The following is a 23,022-nucleotide window of genomic DNA, read 5'->3' as shown; positions in this document are numbered from 1 at the left end:
TTCTTTCTGTGTGGGACTGCTTCCATACACTCCACAAGCTATTGATGACCATAGAACTCAAGGCGTCTCGCACCTTCAGAAGTCGTCTTAAGACGAGCGTGTGAGATGCGAATCGTGTTTCAACAACCTAACATGACATAACAAAATACACAACATATATCAAATGCAAGTCTATAAAAAATACAAATTTAAAACTAAAAAATTAAAAAATTAAATTTAAAATTAGTAATTATAAATTACCTTCAACAACTCCAACTTGGAGAAGGTCCTGAAAATGGCTTGTGACATATGATGATTAGTCACAAACATTTGAATCTCCTCGCCCTCCGCATACAGTTTTTTCACCCAATCAATTTGTGTGCTGAGCTTTTGCATGATTAAATTGAGTGAGTGTACTGCGCATGGTGTCCAAAAGATGTGACCATATGTAGCCTCCACTATAGTCCCTGCTGCCCTACAATTTTTAGCATTGTCAGTTACAACTTGGACAACATTTTGAGGCCCCACCATGTCAATGCATTCTATCAAGATATTGGCAATGAAACTTGCATCTTTCACCCCTCACAATCCACTGCTTTCAAAAACATTGCCCCTTTAGGACACACTGCTATAACATTGATCAATGGCCTATTTTTACAATCTTTCCATCCATCAGAAACAATGGTCACACCTGTTTCCTACCATGTATCTTTGATGACCTTCAACTGTGACTCTACAGATGCTTTCTCCTTTGCCAATAAGGTGGTTCTCACCTTTTCATACCCTGGACAAACATAATCAGAAGGTGTATTGCAAAGAGTATGCACCATGTCCCGAAAGTAGGTGATCTAACAAGGTTGAAAGGAAGCCCATTGCCATAAAGGCAACGTCCAATTTTGGAATCTGCAATCTCTCTCAGTTCATTTTTGAAGGCAAAATCCAATGGGCCTCTTTTTCGTGAAGCCACAACATTATGATTCTCTACTGCATCAACTAGTGGGTTTTGCATGAAAGGATGTGAACCAACTGGTCTTGTGGAGCCAATGCTACTAGAAGGCCTCTTAGACATTGAGCTTGGATGGACAAGAGGATGATCAGTCTTTGCTTTGCTACTTCTCCTATCAGCTTCCTCTTGTTCTCTAATATATCCCAAAACTAGAGCTTTTGACAACCCCTTGCCATCTGATCCCTTACAAAATTTTATTCCACGCCCAGGGATGAAACAAAGGTGGCCTTTCACTCGAAAGTATGAGCTGGTATACTCAATGCCACAATGGTTGCATTGCCAAACAAAACCCCCACCACCAGACACTGGCTTGATCATTGTTGTATAATGCCAAAGTGGTGAATCTTGATCAATTTTAAAGGGGGTATTTTCAGTTCGGACATTTGCAACTGAACTAGAGCTTGCACTTGCACTTCCAGTTCCAGCCATTATGTATGATTATATGAATAATGCACCTAAAATGAAAAGAGAACGCACAACATTATTGAAAAAAATTATTAAAATTTCGGTATTATAACCCCATACTATGCATACAAAGTGTAAAAAAATATACAAGACTTCTTTAAAAAAATTTAAAAAACTTCAAAAAAAATTTTAAAAAAATTTAAAAATTTGAAAAAAACTTGGAAAAATTCTTGAAAACTTGAAAAAAATTCAGATTCACTTACCTTTAATGGCTAAATCTTTCTTCTCCAGTGATTCCTATGCCTTTGATGCGTGTCTCACACCTTCGTAGTCGTCACCTTCGAAGAAAAATACAAAAACTAAGAAGCCTCATTGTAGAGAAAAAATCTTCAAAAATGCAAGTAGAATAGGTTGAATGCATGTTTTGATGCATGAAATGCATCATAGAGGGGCGGATTAGGGTTTAGATGTAAAAATAAGATTAAAAAAATTGTTTTTTAATTGTTTTTAATTGCTTTCCAACCCGTGGGCCCCATTTTTGGGAACCCACGAGCTTGGGTTCACTCGAGTCCTCCTGGGTTCGACCTGGGTCCCACCCGGGTCCTGCCCAGGCGGCTGGGTTCCCTGTGGGTCCTGTCACGCAGGACCCACAGGGAACCCAGCCGCCTGGGCAGGACCCGGGTGGGACCCAGGTCGAACCAAGCTCGGACCAGGACCGGGCACGGACCAAGACCAGGACCCAGCCATTTTTGGCAAGAACCGGTAACTCAGGAAAGAAGGTTATCAATTATAAATCATTTAATAGACAAACCAGCCAATAAAGCCCGATCAATTAAGGTGATTTGACAAACTGAACTGATAAGGTTGCTAATGATATGATATATTATGTAGACAAAACAATTCATAGTTAACATATAAGCAGCGACTTATAATCCAAGAACAAGTGCGACTTACCTTAACCATTGTTATGCTGCAATTCCATTAGGCAAAGAGGAGGAATTATTATTAAGAAAGCCCAAAAGAAACAAGAATTTAATGAAACAAATAATATTCGCTGAAATCAGTAATAAGGTGCGATGTCAGAAATGTGGAAGATGAATTGTTACAAGGATTGTTACTCGAACTCTTGATTATAACTCGGAGATGAATTTTTGAAGAATACATATGCAATCAATTATATTGAAGAGATTTTGAAGGCAGTGCTTATATTACATTGACCACATTATTAGTTAAATCTCATGGATCAACCAATAGGCAGCAACCTCCTATCATAGGCGAGTTTCATGTAAGCAAAGGGAGCAACTTCATTTGATAAGCAACCAGTCCATATATTTGACAAAGCCGACTACAAGACTGATTGTTAAAGCAGTAATAATTATGTAAGAAGGAAAAAAAGGTTCAAATGGTTTACAAATCTCACATTATCAGAAACAATCCTGTTTAATAAAATTATTATAACAACAACAATATTATTGTAGGCAATGACTATGCAGATTTGTTTCTAAGACTAAACAACTATGTTAATAATAATGGTGATTTGTTTGAGCAAAAACGGGGCAGTAATTAACATATCAGAAGGTGGCACTCATTAAGAACAGCAATTACTATTAAACAAAGAAGCAATTAAAAGACACAATTAATAAATAGGTACGATTTGTTAGGTTGTCTATTCTTCTATCAGAATACACCAATGGGAATCATCGAACAGGAACAAGAATTACATCTATAAGAAAGAAAGGGAGTGATCAAGGAGAAGAAGCTCAAGTTCAATCATCCCACCCCTTAAGTACAACCAGATCAAGCACATTCAGAAACCAATATGATTACCAAGTACGATCAGACAAAGGAATAAGCACACCCATAATCATCGATTTATCTGTATTCTCCATTAAATCGGCCCATACAGGTCAGCATCTTGGACACATTCTTGTAAAGAGTAATCAGAGAATTATCATAGACATACTGGTGGTAATATCTTTATTCCGTATTATTATCATAGCAATCTGATCTCAGAATTAACGTATCATTCTATTTATTTCTACTACAGTATGACTACCATATTATTATTATTTAATGATCTCAGCAATAATACTCTGAATGTATTCTATTCTATTCCTATCATGGCTGCTTAATTGTTATGATGTACTTAGAAGAGACTATACTTATCATATTAGAATTAGTATCAGTCATGGTTAATTTATCCAAGTTATGTATCATTCATTATAAATAAGAAATATGTTTCTTTAGATAATGATTATCTGCATCATAAAAATACACTCTTGTTGAGAGAGGTATGAGATGTAATGGAGGGGTGACAAGGGGCTCCAAGGTAGGCCATTCTAGAATGACCCAAGTAGCATCTAGGACCTGAGGGGCTTTACCTTGAGGAGTCAAGGAACTGTTGTGACGTATTCACACATCGCCCCATTGCAAATGGGAAGCCCTACTTTTTTTGCTTTCTGGGGTTTGCTTCCTAGGTGTTTAGGGTTTGTCTGTTAGCCTTTGAATTTTGAGTGTCGCCAGGGGATCAATAGGATGGTAAGCTTTGCTTGAGCCAGGGGAGTCAGCAGGTGCTTCAGGTTAGGGTTTCTTTAAGAGTCTTCCTTAGGGCCTGGTTTTGCTCTTGTTGCTAATTGTGTCTTGCTTTGTGAGTGGGTATCATTCTTGAAGGTCCGAGCTAGGTCAAGTTGGTGAGTGATGAAGTCTGGAATGTCATCCTGATCTTCAAATGCCCTAAAATTTTAAGTCTGGAATGCCTTGATCCTGAAATTTGGCTAAGTCTAGAATGTCCTGATCCTAAAATTTGACTAAGTCTGGAAAACTGAAGAATCCTTCAAAAACTAGATTTTGCAATATAACTCTTGGAGGTCCGAAACCACTCTCAAACATCCTAGAAGTATATATGGAATATAACTTAAAGTATAAGAAAGAAGAAAGATATAGGGAAATGTCACTTATATTCCATAAAATGATCCTGACGGAGAGTCCAAAATGTCAAATTTCGCTCCTGACCCTTCCAAAGGGTCCAAAGCGAATTTCGCTCCTGACCCTTATAGGAATATAAGTCACTTATAGGGAATGTTATATTCCATAAAATGATCTTGACGAAGAGTCCAAAATGTCAAATTTCGCTCCTAACCCTTCCAAAGGGTCCAAAGCGAATTTCGCTCCTAACCCTTCCAAAGGGTCCAGAGCGAAATTCTCCATAAGACATTCTACTTTGACCAAAACCTAGAACTAATGCATTCCCAGGCTTGAATGAAGGTAAAGCGCTTGTTTGAATGAAGAAATGTGAAAATGAAGTCAAGATCTTGACCAAGAATAGGGATTTCGCTCCTGACCCTTCCAAAGGGTCCAGAGCGAAAATCCTTGAAGACCTCAAATTCTCACTTATCAAGGCCAAATTTCTAGTTCCTAAGGCATGTTTGAAGGTATTTTTGAATGTTCTAGCCTTGTCAAGATTGAAAGAAGAAGGATTTTAGTCAAAAAGATGAATTTCGCTCCTGACCCTTCCAAAGGGTCCAGAGCGAAATTCATCATAAACTTCATTTGCCACCTTGTTTGAGCTTGAAACCTTGTCCCTTAGGTGGAAAATGATCTAAGTTTGCTTCTTGAGGTGGTTTGAAGTTGGAAAAGTGAGTGATCAAGCCTAGAATGAGATTTTCGCTCCTGACCCTTCCAAAGGGTCCAGAGCGAAAATCTTCCTAAAGCTCATTTCCTCCCTAGTTTGACCAAATTTTGATTTGCAGAGCATCTTGAAAGGAAGGATGGACGTGTTTGGACTTTGGAAATGTGTGAGAGCTTTGAAAAAATGAAGGATTCTAGCCAAGAAGGTGAATTTCGCTCCTGACCCTTCCAAAGGGTCCAGAGCGAAATTCCTTGCAAGCCTATTCTTTTGACCTTGTTTTGGCTTAAGACCTTATCCCTTGGGTGAAGAATGATGTCTAGTTGTCTTCTAGAGTGAATTGGAGTTGAAGAAATGGAGAATTAAGCCAAGAATGAGATTTTCGCTCCTGACCCTTCCAAAGGGTCCAGAGCGAACATCCTCCTAGACCTCATTTCCTTCCCTATTTGACCAAATTGTGATGTCCAAAGCATGTTGAAAGGGAAAATGGACATGATCTTGCCTTTGAGAGTGTTTGATAGCATTGAGGAATGAGGGTTTTAGCCAAGAAAGGAATTTTCGCTCCTGGCCCTTCCAAAGGGTCCAAGGTGAAATTCCTTACAAGCCTACTTTTTGACCTTTCTTAGGCTTAAAACCTTGTTCCTAGGGCAAAGAGAGCTAAGATTTTACCTTGCAATGAAGTTTCAAGTTGAAAGAATGATGATTTTTGGTCAAGAATGAGATTTTCGCTCTTGACCCTTCCAAAGGGTCCAGAGCGAATTTTCTCAAAACCTATCTTTTCCCTCAAATTTATGCCAAGTCTAGTGTGGGTCAAGATTAGAGCTGTCTTTAGGCATGTCCTTGAATGGTCAATAATTATCAAGTTTGAAGGAATTGAGCCAAATGATGAAAATCGCTCCTGACCCTTCCAAAGGGTCCAGGGCGAAAATTCTTCAAACACCTATTTTCCCTTGCAAAATCAAGTGAAACTTGGGTTGGACATGAGAGAAGAGAAGTGTTTCCTTGCCTTGTGAAGTGATTTGAAGTTGAAATGATGGAGAAGTGAGCTACAAACAAAAAATTCGCTCCTGACAATTCCAAAGGATCCAGAGCGAAAAACCCTAAAACCACCTTTTTCCTCAAGATTTGAGTGAAGTCAGGCCTAAACAAGGGTGAGAGATACCATTTGGATTGCCTTGGATAGACTCTTGACCATCAAAGATGCATATTTTGAGCTAAAATTGGAATTTTGCTCCTGACCCTTCCAAAGGGTCCAGAGCGAAATTCTGGATAGGTCTTGTCCCTGGCTAGTTTTTTGAACGAATTCTCCTTTTTGGACCTTGTGAAGATCAAACCAATGTTGCCAAGTTGAGAAGTGGATTCAATATGAGGGAGTCCAGATGAAGTGAAGTGAAGAAAGTGAAATTTAGTGTGAATAGGCAAGCAAAAAGTGAATTTCGCTCCTGAACCTCCCAAAGGGTCCAGAGCGAAATTCATCTAAATCACTATTTCCCCTTTGTGTCAAGAAAAGATTTTGATTCCTAAGGCATGAAAAGAGTGGAGGCAGGTTATTTAAGCTTTGCATGATGAATTGAGGTAAACGAAGTGTAAAATGAAGCATAAAGAAGGAATTTCGCTCCTGACCCTTCCAGAGGGTCCAAGGCGAAATTCCCTTTATCACCTAATTGGCCCATGTGAGAAACTAAAGGGATGGATCCCTAGACTTTGTTGGACTAAAACAAGCATATGCTCACCTTCCGGAGGATTTTGAAGTCAAAAAATGGAGTAATTGAGGCCTAACCAAGAAAATTCGCTCCTGACCCTTCCAGAGGGTCCAGGGCGAAATCTTTTGAAACTACTATTTTTCACCTTGTTTGGGCCAGGCGAGGAGCTGGTTGTGAGGTAACATTGAAAGGAGGTCTAAATGAGCCAGGAATGCAAAATTCGCTCCTGACCCTTCCAAAGGGTCCAGGGCGAAATTCTTATAGGGCCTGTCCTTGGAAAGAGTCTTGAACTAACTTCATTTTAATATCTTTTGTTGATGATTTAAGGTGTGAAATACTATGTTGAAATGAATTTATTATGTCCTTAATCATCTTTTGATTTGTTTTTGCAAATGAAAGAAGATCAAGCCAAGACAAGGACGACCTTCTCCAATCCAGCATCAACAAGGACGGCCTTCTCCAATCCAGCATCAACAAGGACGGCCTTCTCCGGTCCAGCATCATCAGGCACGACCTCTTCCGTCCAGCATGTGAAGGAAAAGTACACCATCCATCCTGCACATCAAAGATAAAGGATGTTAAAGCAAGGGTCCGTTGGAGAAGCAGACAGTTTCAGAAGAGTTAACTAAAGTTAGCTTCTCAGCATCATCAAATTGAATATCTACCAAGTTGCAAGTGTCAGACAAAGTGGCATCCCAGTCATCACTCCTCCAGTCAGATTGGTCCATCTCAGCATGTCCAGATTCAATGTACCTGACTCCTCAAAGATGGCACAAACTTCGATGTACCTACCTCGGTTATCCATTGGTCGAATATTCCAGAGAAGACATGTGTCCAAATAATGCAATTATTTCATTGGCCAGAATTGAGTTTGTTGTAACAAACCCTAATTAGGGTTTTCATTGTAAAATCTCGGCCATTGATCTCAAGTTGATCTAAGCCATTGAATTGTATCGAGGACGCTATATAAGTCCTGGCTCCTCATTTGTAAAGGCTAATAGTTAGTCAATAGTTGATAGTAGGTGAATAGTTAGCTAATAGTGAATAGTCAGTTGATAGAATAGCAATTAGAGTAGAATAGCAAGAGAAGGCAAAAATTGTTGCCAAGATGTTGTTGTAAAAGACTTGTAAAACTTCATTGAAGAAATGGTGAAATCTATGGGTCAATTCAACAATTTGCATGGTCTTTATACTTCTCAGATTTGATTTCATGTTATTAGATGAGTGGAAGAAATGTGTTTGATTGAAGGTGAAATTTGTATATCCATACTACTAGCAGCTTGTTGATTGCAGACTTGCCTTGTGTAGTCAACTGGAATCATTCAGCTTAAGCTTAACTTCAATTGTTGCTTCTTCACTGATATGCATCAACCTGATGGTGTCTATGCTTATAGCAATGATCTGAACATCATAAAGCTTTCCTCTGAAGATCGCACTAACCTTGTGGAGATGGTCCTGGGATGTCAAAACCAGACTTAGTTAGAATTTCACCAAAGGTTATTCATTGCTCCTACATTCTTAGTGTCAGAATTAGATCCTTTCCTCGCCCTCATCCTTTTTCTTTTTTTTTTTCAAAATCTAGGCCAGTGAAATCTTGTGATTCCAGCAAATCAGACGTTCAGGTCATCGAGTGTAAGTCCCCTTGTGATTCCAGCAAAATCACATCATACCACAAAGAGCTTATCCACAAGTAGAGATCCTACATAACAGGAACCTTGAAGCTTCGCCGATTGATCCTTCTACAATATCTTCAGCATTCGGGAGCTTTATTCAAGAGAGGATAAGGTACCTTTAGGTATTTTATTCTATGTTTGGTCGTGTAAAAAATACACATCAACAGGAATCCAGTAACATTCTCTACCGAACTGTAAGGAAACTCAGGTGCGGAAACAGCTTCCTACACTAATCTCTAGAGGAAAGTATTGTGCAAATTCTTTTAAATCCTTACAATTTCAGATTCGTTAACTACTTTAACAAAGATATTGCAGCCATATACCATGCATACAGAAAATAGAGAATGACACAATGATTTACCCTGGGGAAAACCTTTCAGTAAAAAACCCCAGCACTCCAAAACCTGCACAATGTATTATCTTCAACACAACGGTTACAACACACTTGCAATGCAAGTTCTTTCAGGAGACAATCGACACTTAAAGACAAAATCCAGTAGCACGATATCATACCAACAATACACTCTTTTCGTATCACAGTCTGTAACCCTAAAAACCGCTTATGCGCTTTCCTTTTTAGGGCAACTTCCAAAGATAGTCGTATTGAGGAAGAGTGTACAGTACTCAACTTTATCAGTTGCCACATGTCTTGCATGTCTTCACCCGTCATTGAAATCTCCTAGAAATAGCTCTTACGTGTCATAGGAATCCGTCATAACCGTTTCAGCCATGATCTCCTTACACACAATTCAAGATGCCGACACATCAAGTGGAGTGACATCAACATGCCAACTAGACATGTACACTCACACTTAATTACATTATTTGCAAGAAATACATTTTACAAAACAAATAATAAGAATAGGAATTATCCAAGGTTGAGACACCTTATTCCTAACATTCTCCCACTTGTCGAACACCTTGTAAGAGCAATAGGAACATAACAGGAACTAACCGCTATAGGCCAAAAGGCCCATAGACTCCGAACACCATCTGAACTTCGCAGTGCCCACTGGTTTCGTTAATGCATCTGCAACATTCCTCACAGTATCTACCTTCTCCAAATTTACCTTTCCATCTTCCACCATATCTCTCACAAAGTGAAACTGCACATCAATGTGCTTCGTTCTAGCATGGAAAGTTGGATTCTTCGCAAGGCAAATAGCGCTCTGACTGTCACACCAAATAGTAATCTGTTCTGCATCAACACCAACATCAGAACACAATCTCCTAAGCCAAATGGCTTCCTTACAAGCATGAGTAGCAGCCATGTACTCAGCTTCTGTAGTGGACAAAGCAACCACAGGTTGTCGCTTACTCATCCAACTGATGGCACCACCAAACATAGTGAACACATAATGTAGTGGGCACCCTAGAATGCCCAAAAACTAACCCCACTGCTGATAGGAATTTAGTCAAACAGTTTGCAGCCAACTCCTTATTCCTCCGTTTAATGTTTCAATGTTTTTTTTTGTTTTTAAGTCTTTGCACAGGTATGAAACCACATAACATGAACTAAAAAGAATTTACAATAATAGGCAAGCTGGAAATTGAACTACTGCTGTTATAATATTATTTCCAGAATTAACAAAAATCAAATACATAGCAGGTTATTTTCAACTCACTAAATACTCCAGCATTTTGACATAATGTTCCCACCAAAGTTTCTAATTCTGCTGCTACAGTAACATGAATAGTGCCAGGTGAATAGTGCTGCGTGAATAGTGCCAGGTGAATAGTACCCGCGTGAATAGTGCCGCGTGAATAGTACCCGCGTGAATAGTGTCACGTGAATAGTACCCACGTGAATAGTGTCGCGGCCTGTAGCTGGAAATGCAACCAAATAATGCTGCTGCTTGTAGCTGGAAAAGCACCCAATCTGCCTGTAAATGAAGCTGATCGCAAAGGATTTCAAAGGCCAAACCCCAAGGGAATGACGTCTAGAATGTCACAAGAGAGGATAGACGTCCTCTAATGCCAAGAACAGATCTGCAACTCACACACCAAATTCTTCTCATATTCCACATGCCCCATGAAGCCACAAAGCTCCCTTTTATTCTTTCTCCAAGGGGCGACCCAACTCACTCAAGCAATGTGGGATAAAACATGTTCAATATAAAACATATTAAAATATTCACTTATGTCTCCCTTGGTTGCCCCTTTGATTTACACATATCTCCATAAAATAAATATTAAAGTAACACTTTAATATTTTACAATTAAATTAAATGTTACTTTAATAAAACTTCAGGCATTAAAATATATTAGCAATCGGACTCCGAATAGCGTGAGTGACAGCTCGTCGGAAAGCTCTCGCCAAGGAGTATCAAATCCAATCACCAAAACTAGCCCCCATTGTGTCCTGCTGACTTACTAAAAATAGTAAGTATGCCTGAAACTAAGTAAATCAACTTCGTTTTGGCCCAAACTGGAAATGACTAGGCCAAAACACTCCAGGATCCCTTTAAACCCTTCGTTAGCCCTCGGGACCATGTAGAGCTAGGCTAACGCACATATACTTGGTCAATCTGCTAGAGTGGGGACATTACAGTCCGCCCCCCTTGAAATTGCTTGTCCTCAAGCAATCTCAGTCCAGCCTGCTGTATCACCTGCTCATTCTCCCATGTAGCATCTTCCTCCAGCAGGTCTCTCCATCTGACCAAATACTCCTTCACTATCGTGTTTCTGAGTTTCCTCTCTCTGGTGTCCAGAATAGCCTCAGGTACTAACACGAGCTTCCCCTCCTCATCCAAAGGAGGTAAATCTGCAGAAGGTACTACACTCTGACCAATAGCTTTCTTAAGCCTAGACACATGAAATACATTGTGCGCCCGACTGCCCTCTGGAAGCTCAAGCTCATAGGCGACTTCGCCCACTCTGCGAATCACCCTGTAGGGACCATAAAATCTAGGCTTCAACTTTTCAGCTCCGCTCTTCTTGAGTGATGACTGTCTATATGGTTGTAGCCTCAAGTAAACCATATCCCCTACCTCGAAACTGCGCTCTATTCGGTGCTGATCAGCGTACAATTTCTGTTGATTCTGGGCCTGCTGTATATTCTCCTTGAGCACTTTCAGGATGTCCTGACTATCCTGCAATAAGTTTTTGGCTTTGGGCACTCTGCTGTCCCCCAAAACTAAATCCATGAAGCTAGGTGCATCATAACCATAGAGTGCCATGAAAGGAGTCATCCTGATGGACATATGATAAGTGGTGTTATAACAATACTCTCCCATATGCAACCATCTGACCCAAGCTTTTTGTTGTGCAGTTACATAGTTCCTCAAATATCCCTCCACCCATTTATTCACAATCTCTGTTTGCCCATCTGTCTGCGGATGATAACTAGTGCTAGGTGTAAGATCTGTACCACACAACCTAAACAACTCCTGCCAAAAAACACTCATAAACTTACTATCCCGATCACTGACAATGAATCTGGGCAACCCATGTAACCTGAATATCTCTCTAAAGAAAAGATCTGCCACCTGTGCTGCTGTGCAAATGGACGGAATAGCAAAGAAGTGAGCGAACTTCGTCAAGCGGTCCACCACCACATAGATGCAATCCCTTCCCTGCACTCGTGGTAACCCAGTGATGAAGTCCATCGAAATACTTTCCCATTTCCTATCAGGAATGGGCAAGGGCTGTAATAAACCTGCAGGAAATGTGTGCTCTCCCTTATTCTGTTGACAAACCGCACACTCCCTGACATACCTCTGAACATCATCCTTGAGCCCTCTCCATGAGAACCGCTCTCGGATCTGCCTGTAGGTCTTGAAGATCCCCGGATGCCCAGCTGTGGGTGCATCATGAAATGCCTTTAGTATCACCTCTCTCAAATGTGATGACGGAATCAAATAAACCCTGTCCTGAACTCTGATCAATCCATCTATCACCTCATAGCGATCATCCTGTATAGTACCTGAAATCAATCCAGAAGCCCAAGCATCTCCGACATACTCTGCTATAATCTGATCTCTCCAATCTCCTGAAATCTCTGCCAGAGCACATAAGTGAGGTCTCCGAGATAAGGCATCAGCCACCACGTTTTTCTTACCTTTGACAAACTCTATGTCAAAGTCATAAGCCTGCAATTTAGTAACCCATTTCTGTTGCCGGTCATTAAGATCACGCTGGCTCATGAAATATTTTATGCTATTGTGATCAGTTTTGATCACAAACCGTCCGCCTACTAAGTATGATCGGAATTTGGCCAATGCATGCATTATGGCCAACATCTCCCTGTCATAGATAGAATAGCTCCTCTCAACACCTCGGAGCTTCCTACTCTTGAATGCAATGGGATGTTTCTCCTGCATCAATACTGCCCCTATCCCATCACCTGAAGCATCACACTGAAGTTCAAATGGCTTCGTAAAATCTGGTAGAGCTAAAACCGGACAAGATGACATCACTTGTTTGAAGTGGTCAAAAGATCGCTGCGCTGCTTCTGTCCATACGAAGGCTCCCTTTTTAGTGAGGTCTGTCAAAGGTGCTGCAGTCTGTGAAAACCCCTTAACAAACCTCCTGTAAAACCCGCATAAACCAAAGAACCCCTTAAGTTGTGTGAGGTTCGTGGGAGTAGGCCAATCTATTATAGCTCTAATCTTTTCAGGGTCTACTCGAACTCCATCTGCACTAATAATATGCCCAAGGTATAGTAATTCTGTCATACCAAACTCACACTTAGACTCCTTGGCATATAAAGACTCTCTCTCTAGGATAGATAATACCTCCTCCAAATGTTGTGAATGTTCCTCCCAGGTCTTACTGAAGACCAAGATGTCATCAAAGAAGATCAAGACAAATCTCCTCAACTGCTCCCTGAATACCTGGTTCATACAACTCTGAAATGTAGCGGGTGCATTGGTTAGTCCAAATGGCATAACCATAAACTCAAAGTGGCCATAGTGACATCGGAAGGCTGTTTTCTCAATGTCCTCTGCTCTCATCCTGATCTGATGGTATCCGGATCGCAAATCAATTTTGGTGAAGAAGCATGCCCTATGCAACTCATCAATCAACTCATCAATCCTAGGAATGGGATACCTGTTTTTAATTGTTTTCTTATTCAGTGCCCTGTAATCGATGCACATGCACATTGTCCCATCCTTCTTCTTTACCAAAACTACAGCTGAAGCAAAGGGGCTTTTGCTAGGCCTGATGTGCCCCATTTCCAACAACTCCTTAATTGCCTTCTCTATCTCATCTTTATGTTTCTTAGGATGACGATAGGGAGTGATCATCACTGGTTTGGCTCCCTCCTCGAGCTCAATAACATGCTCTGCACCCCTGTCAAGAGGAACCCCGTGAGGAATATCACTGAATACCTTGGCATGCCTGTCAAGAATCTCCTGTATATCTGATGGATGACTCTTCACCCGAGGCTCCGGTGAAGTTGGCATAACTAAGCACTCTGTTGCCCACTCTATGTCATTATGTCGAAAAAGTCTCTCCATTCTGTTCAAAGAGACTACCCTGCAACTCCCATCTGAAAGTCCCCTGAGAACAACAGTCCTACCCTCATGCTGAAACCTCATTTCCAACTTCGCTAGGTTGAAAGTGAACTCAACCAGCGATGCCATCCATGTCATACCGAGGATGACGTCGTAATCTCCCATGTCCACAACGTAGAAATCATCCTCCAACTCATAGCCATCTCCAAATCTAATGTGAAGATTTGAAACCTTCTGAGTACATAATAGCTTTTGGCCATTAGCCACCATGACCCTAAAACCATCATGCTCCTCTGTCTGTAAACCTCTCCTGACTACCAACTGTGTATCTATAAAGTTATGTGTAGCCCCAGTGTCAATGAGAGATATCACTTTCTGCCCCTGGATAGTACCCCTGACCTTAAATGTGATTGCCTTTTGGGCCCCTGTCAAGCGTGCCAACGATCTATCATCCTTAGGAATGCTGCTCTCCTCTATCATGTTACCCTCATCTGAATCGGAGTGCTGATCCTCCCCCTCTGACTCTGACTCCTCTGCTGAAAAATACTCCATTTGATTTGCCTTAGCCTTGAGAGGGCATTTATGAGATAAGTCCCAAGGCTCTCTACACTGGAAGCACAGTTTCTTCTTTCGAAGTTCATTCAAGGTTTCACTGTCTAGTCCTTTTGATCCTTCTTTGGGTTTGTTATACTCTTTCTGAAATGGTTTTTTGTCTTTGTCCTTGCGGTAGGAAGAATCTGTTGAATGGTATTTTCCTTTGTATACCGAAGGGGCTAAATCTCGTGCCTTTTTAGTTGCTTCTGCTAAGGTGAGTGGATCATGTCCCTTCACCCAACCACGTAATGGATCAGCAAGCCCATCACAAAATAACACCACCAATCTCCTAGGAGAGATATCAGTAACAAGTACAGACAAACGCTGAAACTCGGCGATGTAAGCATCCACTGACCCTGACTGTTTTAACTGTGCTAGCTCCTTGAAATGTAACTCGGGATCCCTAGTGTCAAATCTCTCAATCAATCTTTCTGTGAATTCCTCATAGGATGTAATCTGATTATGCCCCAGAGTCACCATGCCATGATGCCACCATTCATGCGCAACGCCGTCCAAATGCATAGCCGCATACTTGATAGCCTCATCCTCGGGCATAGGATTTAGCTGCAAGTATGTATCTACCTTCTGCACCCAAGCTCGTGCAGTCATCTTCCCTGAAGCATCATAATAAGGCAAGGAAAGTTTTCCAACTTTCTTCCTCAGCTCAAAATTCTGATTCCTCCCTCCTGCTCTAGGCATATGTCTCATCCTCAAGTCCATATAATCTCTGAGGGAAATATCTGCCTGAAACTCGGGTCCACTGGCCTCCCAGTCCCTCCTGAACTGACCCTGTAACTCAGTAATCTGCGGTTCGTTCACTGGTTGAACCGGATCCCTAGGTGGAAAGGTGGGTAGAAGAGGTCTCGAGCTCGCTGTTCGAGCTGGGTGTGCAATGTGTCTAAAGTTATCCGCCTCAATTCCATTGTTGCCATGTCCATTATTACCATTAATGTTATTCTCAGGGCCATTGTTGTTGCCTCGGCCTCTATTATTATCATTGCCCCTATTGTTATCGTTTCCCCCATTGTTATTGTTTCCATTGTTGGCCTCACCTGGATTAATATTAACGCCCATCTGTCTAGCCATAAGCTGCAACATCATGTCCATTCGCCTATTCTGCTCCTGCTGCATACGCTGCCCTTGCTCTAACGTACCCAGCAACTGTCTGAACATTACCTCCCCCTGATCTGGAACGATATTCCTCTCATCTCGGTCACCCATACTGCTGTCCTGATCGAAGAATATTTCCTCTATGTCTGTATGACTGGATTCTATGTCCACCTGCACAGATGAACTAGACTGCTCACTCTGACTATCCGGATTTCTATTTTGTCTGGCCCTGGTATTGCGAAAATTATAATGCCCCTGTCGCATGCTCAATCATACATTCTAGACCTATTTTATTTCTACAATATGTTTTGGTGAAAGTTTCCCACAAGATGGCAGAATCTTCTGCTCTGATACCACTGTAGTGGGCACCCTAGAATGCCCAAAAACTAACCCCACTGCTGATAGGAATTTAGTCAAACAATTTGCAGCCAACTCCTTATTCCTCCGTTTAATGTTTCAATGTTTTTTTTTGTTTTTAAGTCTTTGCACAGGTATGAAACCACATAACATGAACTAAAAAGAATTTACAATAATAGGCAAGCTAGAAATTGAACTACTGCTGTTATAATATTATTTCCAGAATTAACAAAAATCAAATACATAGCAGGTTATTTTCAACTCACTAAATACTCCAGCATTTTGACATAATGTTCCCACCAAAGTTTCTAATTCTGCTGCTACAGTAACATGAATAGTGCCAGGTGAATAGTGCTGCGTGAATAGTGCCAGGTGAATAGTACCCGCGTGAATAGTGCCGCGTGAATAGTACCCGCGTGAATAGTGCCGCGTGAATAGTACCCGCGTGAATAGTGTCACGTGAATAGTACCCGCATGAATAGTGTCGCGGCCTGTAGCTGGAAATGCAACCAAATAATGCTGCTGCTTGTAGCTGGAAAAGCACCCAATCTGCCTGTAAATGAAGCTGATAGCAAAGGATTCCAAAGGCCAAACCCCAAGGGAATGACGTCTAGAATGTCACAAGAGAGGATAGACGTCCTCTAATGCCAAGAACGGATCTGCAACTCACACACCAAATTCTTCTCATATTCCACATGCCCCATGAAGCCACAAAAGCTCCCTTTTATTCTTTCTCCAAGGGGCGACCCAACTCACTCAAGCAATGTGGGATAAAACATGTTCAATATAAAACATATTAAAATATTCACTTATGTCTCCCTTGGTTGCCCCTTTGATTTACACATATCTCCATAAAATAAATATTAAAGTAACACTTTAATATTTTACAATTAAATTAAATGTTACTTTAATAAAACTTCAGGCATTAAAATATATTAGCAATCGGACTCCGAATAGCGTGAGTGACAGCTCGTCGGAAAGCTCTCGCCAAGGAGTATCAAATCCAATCACCAAAACTAGCCCCCATTGTGTCCTGCTGACTTACTAAAAATAGTAAGTATGCCTAAAACTAAGTAAATCAACTTCGTTTTGGCCCAAACTGGAAATGACTAGGCCAAAACACTCCAGGATCCCTTTAAACCCTTCGTTAGCCCTCGGGACCATGTAGAGCTAGGCTAACGCACATATACTTGGTCAATCTGCTAGAGTGGGGACATTACACATAAGCACTGGTGGATCTCCTGCTGTTAATATCACCTGCCCAATCTGAATCCACAAACCCATGAATACAAACTGAATGCGGAGATCCAGAAGAGTTACCATGGTAACATATGGAGTAATCTGATGTACCCCTCAAGTATCTAAATACTCGCTTAACTGCATCCCAATGTACCCGTCCAGGGTTAGACATAAACCGACTCGGGACTCCCACTGCTTGGGCAATGTCTGGTCTAGTACAGACCATAGCATACATAAGACTGCCAACTGCACTAGCATAAGGTACTCTACTCATGTCCTCCACCTCACTAGGAGATTTTGGACAATCATCTACAGATAATTTTGTTCCCACTGAAATGGGAACACATAGTGGTCTACAATCTGCCATGTTGAACCTATCCAACACAGACTTCACATACTTACTCTGACTCAACCAAAGTTTTCTGTTAGACCTGTCTCTACTGATTTCCATACCCAAGATGTACCTTGCTGCCCCAAGATCTTTCATCTCAAACTGTGCTGACAACTGAGATTTAAAATCAGAAATCATACCCTTACCCTTCCCAAACAGCAACATATCATCAACATATAATGCAACAATAAGAAGGCGATCATTTTCAACTCTGAAATAAACACAATGATCTGATTTCGATCTTACAAATCCAATTGACAACACAAAGGCATCAAACTTAAACTTAAGGTACCACATCCTAGGAGATTGCTTCAAACCATATAGAGATTTCTTTAATCTGCAAACTAAGGATTCTTTACCTTTAACAATGTAGTGCTCAGGCTGTGACATATAAATCTCTTCCTCCAAATCACCATGAAGGAAAGTTGTCTTCACATCCATCTGTTCTATCTCTAAATCATATGATGCAGCAAGAGATAACAAAAATCTAATGGATGTCAACTTTGCAAGAGGAGAGAATATTTCACCATAATCTATTCCCTCTACCTGTGAATACCCCTTTGCAACCAATCTAGCTTTGTACCTTTCAACACTACCATCTGCACAGAATTTCTTCTTGAACACCCATTTACAGCCAACAGATTTTCTCCCTTTAGGCAAAGGTACAAGGTCCCAAGTTTTGTTTTTCTCTAATGAAGCCATCTCATCATCCATAGCCTCAATCCAGGAACCTGCATCTTCCATGCCCAAAGCCTCTTTCACAGATCTAGGCTTATCAGTGTTAGTAATCAAAGCAAAAGCACAACTGGAATCTAACATAGAATAACCAAACCTTTCTGGTTGCTTTCTTTCTCTCGTGGATCTCCTCAAGGGCTGAGGTTGAGGTTGTTCTTCCTCTTCTTCCGAACTATCAGAGCTGCTAGAGCTCTCCTCATCATTAGACCCAACATGGTCTCTCTGTTCAGTCTTCTCAGGGGTAGGAGGAAACCGAACAACATCTTTTTCCTTTTCTTTTTCATCTGGTTGTAGCACAACAAGAGAAGATGTTAGCTCTCTGAAAATAACATTTCTACTATGCAACACCTTACTAGTCACAGGATCCCAAAGCTTGTATCCTTTCACACCAACACTGTATCCGATAAAAATACATTTGACAGCTTTGTTTTCCAACTTAGATCTTTTCTCCTTTGGAATATGTGCGTAAGCTTCACAACCAAAAACACAAAGATGTCTTATTGAAGGCTTCTTACCAGACCACACCTCCATGGGTGTCTTACCAACATGAGCTGATGTAGGAGATCTGTTAACCAGATAGCAGGCAGTGGCCACAACTTCGGCCCAAAACCTTTGTTCTAAACCAGCTCCACTAAGCATACTCCTAGCCTTCTCCATCAGTGTCCTGTTCATTCTCTCTGCAACTCCATTTTGCTGTGGGGTGTAAGGAGTTGTCTTATGTCTCTCGATTCCTTGTTCTTTACAGAACTATTCAAACTCTATGGAACAAAACTCACCACCATTATCAGTTCTCACACACTTGATTCTTTTACCAGTCTGATTCTCCACGAGAGCCTTAAATTCCTTGAACCGACTGAAAACCTGTGTCTTACTTTTCAGGAAATATATCCAAGTCCTACTGTAATCATCTATAAAAGATACAAAATATATAGAACTGGAGATAGAAGGAACTTTTACAGGACCAAATACATCAGAATGAATAAGATCCAAAAGTCTAGAAGACTTGTGAGAACTGGAGTAGAACTGAACACGATTTTGCTTACCATAAACACAGTGTTCACAGAAATCGAATTCGAGATTACAATCATTTAGCCCCTCGACGAGATTTTTAGTTTTCAAGGTCCTAAGACCCTTCTCACCAATGTGGTCAAATCTCATATGCCACAACATTGTCTTTTCTGCAGAAAGCTTGCCTTCCAAAGTGTTTGCACCCTTAAGTACACTTACTGCACTGCCATCACAACCCATTGCCACAGTCTTCTTTACTGTTTGTTCAGATGGTGGGGATGAAGTGATAGTCGCTCTCTTCTTTGAAACAAAAGAAATATTGCACTGAGCAATGCATGCATCAAGCTGAAACAAAGTACCTCTCCTAGTACCTTTAGCGAGCACCATAGAACCTCTCATCATCTTGCATCCATCTTTCGAAAAGACAACTTGCACACCTACATCATTCAGCATACTTACAGATAATAGGTTTCGTGCCAAACCCGGAATGTGCATAACTCCGTTGATTCCCTTTACTCGTCCATCAGGAAATCTGATAGTGACCCTTCCGCGTCCAACTATCTTTAGGTGAGAATCATCACCCAAGTACACCTTTCCACCATCAAACTCTTCATATTTTGAGAACCAGTTTCGATGAGAGGTCATGTGAAAAGAAGCACCCGAGTCTACCAACCACACATCATCAGATGCATGGGCTGCCAGAGCTGCAATAAAAGCATCTCCATCTTCTTGAGATTTTTCGGAAGCTGAATCTGAGCCTTTCTTCTTCTTCTTCGGTTCTTTGCAGTCCCTCCGGAAGTGCCCAGATTTATCACAGTTCCAGCATTTCGCCTTGGACTTTCCAAGAGTCTTAGAACTCCCACGGGATTTGGATCTGCCCTTCTTTGACTTATTGTCATTCTGCTTTCCTTTGTCGTTGGATCTCCCGCGAACAGCAAGGGCTTCCTTAGATGAATCCGAAGTCTTTCTTCGCATCTCCTCAGATAGCAGCGAAGACACCACATCATCCATACGGAATGTGACTATAGTACTTCCGAGAGCCATCACAAGATGGTCCCACGAATCCGGCAAGGAACAAAGCAGGGTCATACATCGATCCTCCTCCTCGATCTTGGCACCGGATGATGCCAACTGTGCAATCAATAAATTGAATGCGTTGAGATGATCAGTTACGGATCCACCTTCCTCCATTCTTAAAGAATACAACTTCTTTCTCAGGAACAACTTATTCACCAGAGATTTGGCCTGATACACAGACCCAAGCCGTGTCCACAAAGAATTTGCAGTAGTCTCATCAAGAACATTCAGAAGAACGGCATCTGCTAGACAGAGTCTGATGAGACCCCTAGCCTTCCGATCCTTGATCTCCCAATCCGCTAGAGATATCGCTGCAGGTCTCACATCAAGTGAAGCAGCCTCCCATAGATCGCGGTCTTCAAGCATGTCTTCCATCTTGAGTTTCCACAACTCGAAATTAGTGCCATTAAATTTCTCCACCTCCACTCTACTGTATGAGGAACTTGCCATCTCAATCTGCAAATAAGATTCAGAATGCTCTGCACAAAAAAACTCCCACTCAACTTGAGATTAGCTCAAAAAACCCTACCCAACAACTAGGATCAAAAGTTGATCAAGCTCTGATACCACTTGTAACGAAACTCAGGTGCGGAAACAGCTTCCTACACTAATCTCTAGAGGAAAGTATTGTGCAAATTCTTTTAAATCCTTACAATTTCAGATTCGTTAACTACTTTAACAAAGATATTGCAGCCATATACCATGCATACAGAAAATAGAGAATGACACAATGATTTACCCTGGGGAAAACCTTTCGGTAAAAAACCCCAACACTCCAAAACCTGCACAATGTATTATCTTCAACACAACGGTTACAACACACTTGCAATGCAAGTTCTTTCAGGAGACAATCGACACTTAAAGACAAAATCCAGTAGCACGATATCATACCAACAATACACTCTTTTCGTATCACAGTCTGTAACCCTAAAAAACGCTTATGCGCTTTCCTTTTTAGGGCAACTTCCAAAGATAGCCGTATTGAGGAAGAGTGTACAGTACTCAACTTTATTAATTGCCACATGTCTTGCATGTCTTCACCCGTCATTGAAATCTCCTAGAAATAGCTCTTGCGTGTCATAGGAATCCGTCATAACCGTTTCAGCCATGATCTCCTTACACACAATTCAAGATGCCGACACATCAAGTGGAGTGACACATCAACATGCCAACTAGACATGTACACTCACACTTAATTACATTATTTGCAAGAAATACATTTTACAAAACAAATAATAAGAATAGGAATTATCCAAGGTTGAGACACCTTATTCCTAACACGAACCTCACAAGATATTGTCAACTTGGGAGAAATAGGACATGATGGGTGAGCTTGTACAGGCCGCCAAGTGGAGCAAGAGGATTATAAAAGGCAATCTCTCTTGGGCTTGGTGTAGAAATGGCTCCAAGCAAACCTTCATGTCTCTTTCTCTCCAACTTTTATGTATTATAATTTTAAGTGTTTTTGTCTAACTCTAACAATAAGATAAATATGCATTGGTACTTGTTCTTATGTTTTATATGCTAGATCTACATGCAAGAGTTCATTTGTTTAACAAGTTGTTGATTGGTAAGTTCAAACCCTAACCCTAATTTGTGTAATTTATGTTTTTAGGTAAAAGTTAAAGCAAATTTGGGAAGGGGACATTACACTTTGATTGTTGAAGTACAAGGCCACAATGAAGAGAGTAGTGGAAAGTCTAGTGCGGTCAGAGTTCAAGGGAGGTTTGGATGAGATTCTTGAGTTGGAATGGGACCTTCAAAAGGAGGAACTCCCTGTTTCTAGTGACGTGTTTGGGGTATGGGGTATATGAGCCCATGCTGCAAACTTGAGAAGAGGTTCGAGGTACTGTTGTAACAAGTGAGAGTTTTGAAAATGGTGCTGTTAATAGAGAAACATCAGAGACCTGTGATCTGTTTGATTTTGAAGATGTTAAGAAACCATTTTTCTGCTGCCCACATCAGATCTTGAAAGAATTGTTAAGGCAAATAAGACAGCTTCTGCATTGCTGCATGTCACAGGGTTTGCAGCTCCTGAGGTTGGCCATTTCTCTCAGGTGGCACAGGTGGTAATACTTGATGATTGAACGCACAATGGAACTTTAATCGTGTTTGGGCTTTCCCCATTTTTGTTTTGTTGGGGATTTGCAGTTAACGTAGCTTGGGGGTTAGGACCGCTATAGTTAGAAGGTGATGAAAGTGGTTAGTTGTTATTTTCCTACTGTCTTAACACCTTTGGGGCATATGTAGCGATGTTTTACAAATTAATATAATGGGGAAAGGACCCTAATCCCTTATTTATCAAAACAAAAAATAGATTCCTATTGTATACATGGCTATTGATGTCTGCATTGGCCATTGTATAATAATCAAGCTCCATGGACGCAATAACACAGAGCTTTGTCCTAATTGCTTTAAGCATAGTAAATGAATCCATTGACTCACTTGGTGCAATCCTTACCCATAAAAAATGTTGACACACTAGTGTAAGCATCTCATTAGGGGTTTGTGCATATGACTGTATTGTGACTCTTCCCCCATCAAATCATTACAAGGATAACCCATAAAGGTGAAGAGATAAAGCAAGGAAGCTCATTACAGGCCCAAAAATGCATCATCTGCCATATGACATATTTGTAGTTCTCCACAGCCTCAATTTCC

General features: G+C 41.0%; 1 protein-coding gene across 3 annotated transcripts in view; it reads right to left on the bottom strand.

Annotated features, from left to right (window-relative positions):
• LOC131066310 (cell division control protein 48 homolog B) overlaps positions 1 to 23,022 on the bottom strand; it is a 212,131-nt gene that overhangs the window by 51,546 nt on the left and 137,563 nt on the right. The gene's annotated exons all lie outside the window — the stretch shown is intronic.

The sequence above is a fragment of the Cryptomeria japonica genome, chromosome 8 (assembly GCF_030272615.1).
Source record: "Cryptomeria japonica chromosome 8, Sugi_1.0, whole genome shotgun sequence".
NCBI classification, from domain to species: domain Eukaryota; kingdom Viridiplantae; phylum Streptophyta; class Pinopsida; order Cupressales; family Cupressaceae; genus Cryptomeria; species Cryptomeria japonica.
This window is presented reverse-complemented; position numbering and strand designations above follow the sequence as displayed.